We start from the raw sequence: 7,274 nt of genomic DNA, 5'->3' as shown, positions 1-7,274 counted from the left end.
ACTTGCAGAAAATGTTCCAGCTGACAATGAGGACAAACCAAACGTATCCAAAAGCACAAATATTTTGTTTTTAGCAACATCAAGGAGCAGACGTGGCTGGGGAAAGGGTTGTGACAGCAGGGTTAACAAGCCATGTACACCCCCAGAGTTTGTTCCATTCCAGGGATCAGAAGGGACTGAAGCCAGTGTGTTCTCAGTGACAGTAAATACAACCAATTGCCTCATTTTAAAAACAATTAAGGGAAAAAGAGCAAATGCTGTATTGAACTCATTTGTCTGCACCAGAACAAAAGCAGAGCACAAATGGTTACCTGAGATCTCAGCCCGTTAAAAATGAAAGAGGGAGCTAATTATACCTTTAGGCTTTTTATTCTTTTACCTCATCATCTCCCTGTCCCTCCAAAAAGGCTCCTCACTCGAATGTGTCATCACCTGAACAGTGGGAAATCCAAGGCACTACAGAAAAGTAAACTTTGCTGTGCTTGGGCTTTTCTGCTGCCAGGCACTTGAGGCAGCGAGCTCGACCAGGGTCTGTGCCAGTGATGCTGCTCTTCAAAGCACCTCCCTGCACACCAGAACAAATCCTGCTGCTGAGAGAGTTGTATGAGGTGTAATTTTAATCAAACACTATCTGTGTACCGATGAACACATCACGCAGTTCCCTTCAGCACCCCCTCTTTTTTTTTAATGTAAACATTTCTCTAGTGGAACAACAGGGAAAAATTAAGAGCTCGCGGCAATTTAAGTGACAAATCCAACACCTCTGTGCAAAAAAGACACTTCAAAAATAGAAACCACAAACCCACCTGTTCCCTGCATCAGCACCAGTCAAAGTGAACAGTGCATTAACCTCTGTCACCTACTTCTTAATCTGGGTCTCGGTAGCCACGAAGTGCTCCCTGATTGCCAGGTGACAAAGGTGATGAGTCCATCAGCATTCCACCTCCTGTCTGATGGGGGAGTGACTGGCAGAGCAATGTTCATTCCTTCGGAGTTCCCATTGTCATGCCAGATGGTGTTGGGGGGTAGGAAATCACCTCCAGGCCCTGACAAACATTCCCTCACACCCTGTCACACTCTGTCGGGATTCAGCAGAAACTGGTGACACAAACTCCACGTGTGGAGGCAAAGGGTGCTGCTAACTGAGTGCTTTCTGCAAGGCCAGACTGTACAGGCTGACCCGAGCCCTGGTCTCTCACTGAAGCATCCAAAAGCCCCACAAGCTGGGGATCAGCCACAGGGTGGACTCGATGATCCCCAAGGTCTTTTCCAGCCTAAATGATTCTGGAATTCCAAGAGGTTCCAGAGCTCTCAGTGAGCAGAGGGACTGTGCAGGTTTCCACATGTCTGTGCTGCTGCCCCAGGATGTGCCTTCTCTCCAACACCACTTCCCTCCACTTCCCAGCTTTAGTGCATATCTCTTGAAGCAGGGAAGTGCAGTGATTATCCAAGAAATCATCAGGAATTGGAGTTTGTGGAGCAAGGGATGTGTGCAAGGTGATGAGGTGCTGGCTGCCACAGCCCTGTCTCTGGCAGCAGCAGTGATTTCCTCTCCCTGGGCTCACCACACGCAGCAGTGGTTTGTGTGGCACCCAAAAGCTGTTTGCACCCACAACAAAAGGGTTTGGAAACCTTCCCTGCCAAGAAGGAACCACTGGCTAATCTGCCTTTGAGCAGTGCCCACAACAAACTGTATTCCAGCACAGCCTGCTCGGAACTCTGTGGCTGACCTGCCTTCCTGTGGCATTGCAGGCCACTGCCACTTCACACAGACAGCCAAAACATCCCTACAGTCCCTGAGGGTGGGCCAAAGCCACCGGGGTGCCAGGGCTGGCAGAGCAATGCTGCGCTTGCTGAGGACACTCCTGGTGAGGAGTGAGGGGAAGGGTAGAGGTTACTGGAGCCCTTAGAAAGGTTCTTGTTGTCACCAGCTGATCTCTTAAGATCAGACATGTCAGCCCCAGTCCGAGTTACCCAGGGTCAGCTGCCAGGAGCCCTGGAGATGTCGGGTTGGTTGCTGGGATGGACAATGCCCTGCAGGCCTGCTGGGCTCAGTGCTGGGTGCGTCCCTTCTCCAGCATTTCTGAACATCCTCGTGAGCCCTCACCCGTGCTCATGCACACACCTGCCCCAGGGGTCACAAACACGGAAATAACCTCCCATTGTCTAAAAACTCTTCCCAGACTGCACAATCTCTCGCATCACTGGTGGACCAAGTGCTGCTGGACATGGAGCTCTCCCAAAGATTAGAAGGACATGAGCAAGCACAGATTACTCACTGTGTGTTTACTTCCCTAACAAGCGACTGAAAATCCACCCCTGCCTTTAAGGTACATGTGGGGATTTCTAAAATCGTGCAATTATGTTGTCCTTTTCTTTTACTGCCTTTCAACATTTTCCCTGCAGTCTGTTGTTACTCATTTCTCTCTGAGGTTTGACCCCCTGTGGAAGAGGATTGAAGTTGGCTGACAGGTACTAGAGATACTGGGGGAGCTGGACAGGCAGAGAGAAGAGCTGCACACAGTGATTTTCAGGAGAAGGAGAGCTGAAAATATCTGTTTAACGGGGTTTGATGCTGCCGTGTTTCCCTACGTTGTCTGTGGTGGCAAGTGTAGTTCCTAGAACTTCTATGGGGAAAATCTCAGTTAATGCCAACAGTAACACTTCCAAGATGAACACTAATATCCCATATTAAAAGAAGGAAACACACAAAAGAAATGGCCAGGGGCTGGTTTTGCTGGATGTGATCCCTTCAGCTGAAGAAAAAGTCATGTTTTGGTGAAAGTCAGGAACCAAATGATTTATGGAAGACCTGAGGTAGTGGTACCATCACAGGAAATAACTCAAACTGTGGTTGGGCTAGAGGCTGTTCAATACAGCGATTCTACAATAGCTGCAGTGCTGCATTTGCACTGCCCTAGAATGTTTACTTTTGTCCCCAATTTTGGACAACGTGATTAATTGATCTCTAATTAATGGAGGAAGTAGGATGGCCCAGGGGAAGGGCAGAAAAGCCAATCTCTTTAAATAGTCATAACATTCTCCACAACAGCCAAACTATGAAAAGCTCTCCTCCTTTATAGCAGACAACCCTTAAATTTCAGTAGGAAGTGGTTGATTTATTCTTCAAGCTGATTGCAAGAACAGGAATCATGTGTTTAGTTGAATAAACTCAAATTGCTGCTTATTTCTCTTCAGAAGCGCATTTAACAGTGGCCATAATGCAATTGTGAGCCACAGGAAGTGTGCTGAGGTCTAGATCAATCAGCCTCACTAAGGACTGAAACCAAAATCCACCTTTCAATAGACTCAAGTCCTTGTTAAAAAAGATTTAATTCCTGCCCCTGTTGTAGCTAAAGCCCTACACCCATATTTCATGGGTACATATGAATATTTATTTGCTATATTTGCTTTTAGCATTACCATGTAATACATCTTGTCTGTCTGTTGTCAAACCATACATCTCAGCCCCCCAGATTCCCAGTGCAACTATTTATTCAGGAAAACCGAGTATTCTGAGAGTACCCTGCACTTCTATTTTGTGCCAGACCGGGTGATCCGATCAGTTTCACTCCTCTTCAACAAATCGTTTACCTTCTGCAGGGCTTGGTTTCTCCTTTCATCAGGCTCTTTATTTGTCAGGCTGAGCTCTTTTACAGCTTTCCAGCCTCTGAGGTGGATAAAGAGCTCAGCACTGTGGCTTTCGTGGCCTTGTGTGTTCCATTTTATCTGTTCTATCTGCTTTGGTACCGTGGCTCAAAGGGACAGCACATCCTAAATATCTGTCCAGGCTCTCTCTAAAGCCCTGCAACAACAAAACAATTCTCTCTTCCTCTCTACACTCTCAAACTTGACTGACAACAAGATTCTTTCAGAATATTCAGGGCTTGCTTTGTGCTTTTCATCGGCTCCTTTCACTTGCTGTAATTAATTCTCTGCATCTGGCCAAAGATTGCAGTTTTTATCTTCTCGAGCATTAAGTTATGCTATTAATATGTAAATTAGCAGGCTGTGGTTTTCGTGGAGCAGAAGAACTTTTTAACATTTTAATGATAATTTCACCACAGTGGGCCCTTTCTGCGCTTCAAAAGTGAAACTTTTGCTTATATTTCACTTCAGAAAGCCAAAGTGAAAATCAGATTCCATTACAGCAGGGAGCACTGACACTGGGCAGCCTGGCCCCCTGCCACTCCCTGTGGGGAGTTGTTGAAGAAGCAGGAATAAATGTGCTGGAACTGAGTGAATTTGGGCAGGTAAAGCCTGACCTCTGTAAAAAAAAAGAACAACGGGTGGGGTAGGAGTCGGAATGACCCAGCAGACAGTCACAGAATCACAGAATCACATCCCTGGAAGTGTCCAAGGCCAGGCTGGATGAGGTTTGGGGCAACCTGGCCTAGTGGAAGGCGTCCCTGCAGAAGACACAGTTTTAGACCTAAATTTGACACCTACTTTGCCATTTGCATTCTAGGGAATTCAAAGGGTAGATCCTTTCATGTGTAAAACAAATAATAAAAAATTTGCTAACAAATAAACAATAATTTCCCTGTATTTTAAGTCCTAGATAAACTCATTGTTGTGACTCCAGCAGCAAAAGAGTTTGCCCACCAGGAGAGTTATAATTTAGCAAGTTTAATCTCACATCCACAGGCATATCCAGCTTTGTTTGTCCTTCTTCACTTAGCTTGGAGGAGGATTGGGGCAGGATAACAGAAATACTGCAGTTATTGTAAGCCAAGTGAAACCACAGATTTCAGTCCTGGATTAATAAACCATTTTGCTGAGAAAAGAGTGATTAAATCCACAGCTTCTTCCTGTTCTGTGTATTGCACAAAGCCATGTGTGCAGGACACTCTGTTCCTTGGGCTATTTTCCTCCTCCAAATGTATTTTTCTAATATTTGACAGGGATTTTCTCCCCCTGCGCTGGAAGCCCCACTGCCATGGTTGGGATTTAAGCCTTTCCCCGAGTTCTCTGTCCCACGTGTGGAAGAGGATTCTGTGGCAGTGCCTTGCTCCCAGAAGGTGCTGCTTTTCCTTTGTTTCCTCTGAGAGCTGTGACCAGCAGTGCCCAGGGCAGCCCCACTGAGGCAAACACTGAGTGACCTCACAGCAGGAATTCATCCTGGCAGGGTTAGAGCAGTCTGTGCCCTGTGCCTCCACCCTAAGCAGCTCTGGACAGCACAGCCCTTCTGCTGGATGTCTCTCACCTGAACATTCAGAAAACCTGGGCTGCTCTGCACTCTTTGGCTTCTGGAGCTGTGCTGTTGGCATTTCCCCCAGCTGTCTTCCCCTTTATTCCCCTCTCCCCATCTGCTTGCCCCTGCTTTTCAGCCCTTCCCCAAATTTTGTTCTCCCTCGATGCTTCTGACTTTCCTGTGATGCCGGGTTGCCACTTGGCTCCTGCAGCTGGAGTAGGATGCACTCAGCTATGCCTAGAGTGACCTGGAGTATAGGATGGGGAGCTACAGACATTCCTGAAGTGCCCTTTTGCCCTGTTTCCCGGGATAAAAATAATTTCGTTTTCACACAGCTGCCTTAAAAGGAACCTTAACTCAGGCAGGGCAGGGGAATACAAACAAATACATTTCTTTGTGGCATAAAGTGGACAACAGTTGCAGGAGCTGGAGGGACAGGACAGGGGGGAATGGCTTCCCACAGAAAAAAAAAAAGTAGACTTAGAATGGATACTAAGGAACCAGTTGTTCCCTGGGAGTGTGGGCAGGCCCTGGCACAGGGTGCCCAGAGCTGCTGTGGCTGCTCCTGGATCCCTGGCAGTGTCCAAACACAGGTTGGATGGGGCTTGGAGCAGCCTGGGACAGTGGGAGGTGTCCCTCCCAACCCAAACCATCCCGTGATTCCATGAGAGATCATCAGGGTGCCATGAGGAGCTCCTGTGTGGCCCCTGAGCCAGCTCAGGGAGGTCACTGGGCTGAAAGCTGCTGCTGAAGTTAATCCACTAAAAAAAGCAGAGTTTTCAGCCAGGTCAGCTCTCAGAGGAGGCTCCCCTGTGCTCAAATTCACGCACACACAGCACGAGGGAAGGGTGGAGCGCTGGGAGAGCCTGAGCAGCCCAGATTGCCTGATCCTGAGCCACTGAGCAGCTGCGTGTGCCCCGGCACTGCAAACCACCTCTGTCCTTTATGCCAGCTAGTGGAGGTAAACAAACACCAACGTGGAGTAAAACCACCTCATCCTTCAGTAGCTGTTCCCTGGGAGAGCACCCAGAATCTCCTACTCTACATGAAGCTCGCATTCCCTCAGCTGGGCATTCAGCTCTGGAGAGATGGACACACTCCATGTGTCCCCTGAGTGCCTCATTTGGGCAGTTCTGACATTAAATGGGGTTAAAGAAACAGGAAGGTTGGCACCACTAAATATGGGGGGTTCTGGAGTCTGGGAATCAGGCTCTGGGACCTGAACCAAACTTGCTGACGCCAGTGTGTGGGATTTTTTTGCCACCACCATGACATTTTTCAAATTGGCTTGAAATCCCATTTTAAACCCAGATGACTGACTTGGACTTTTTGTATGCTTTCTGGATCTCAAAGTCCTTAGGTTCTTCTTCATGAATTTTGCATTAAATCATAAAAGCTGGAGTTACGTTTTAAGTTAGGAAGAACTTCAAAAGTTTGGATTCTTCCTTAATCCATTGACTCAAAGGATTTTAAGAACATCAAACACAGCTACACTTTCAACTAAATCCTAATAGCTGGCGCAAAAAATTAATATATATACGTATGTATATATATGCATATATATTTGCATATAGGCACATAACTATAAGAAAATCCTTATTCCCTTCCTTAAAGGAGTTTCTGAGTTTGAATTCCTGTAGGTCAGGTATGCTGGCATAAACAATCCATGGATGTTTGCAACAAGGTTCTTTGATCAGTTCTTGATCTCTCTGTTTATTTCCCCCAGGGTTCATGGGGGCTTTGCTGCCGTTTTGTCTGACACTGCTCCTGTCTAACCAAGGGAACAGAGCTTAAATATTGGTTCATTCTGCGGTGGCTCTGGAGCTGAACAAGGCTTCATGGAAGACTGGATCTACAGCTGCTCTGCTGCCTGCAGAGAGAGGAAAAGTTATTTCCCCTCTGCTTGCTCCTGGGACCTGCTTGGGCCTGCCAGGAGGGTTTTTCTCAGCTCCTAATTGGGATGACATGCCCTATCCTGAGCCTGGGACTGCTCTGAGGAACAGCTACTGCTGGCTGTGCACCTCGGGTCCTTGCCAAGCTCTGGGAACAGAAATTCTTAGTCCAAGCCCTATTTTCAAAC

The sequence above is a fragment of the Corvus kubaryi genome, unplaced genomic scaffold, assembly GCF_017639235.1.
Source record: "Corvus kubaryi isolate FWS band 111438036 unplaced genomic scaffold, C.kubaryi_AGA036_p1.0 37391, whole genome shotgun sequence".
NCBI classification, from domain to species: domain Eukaryota; kingdom Metazoa; phylum Chordata; class Aves; order Passeriformes; family Corvidae; genus Corvus; species Corvus kubaryi.
The sequence above is the reverse complement of the archived record's forward strand: the minus strand, read 5'-3'. Positions refer to the sequence as shown.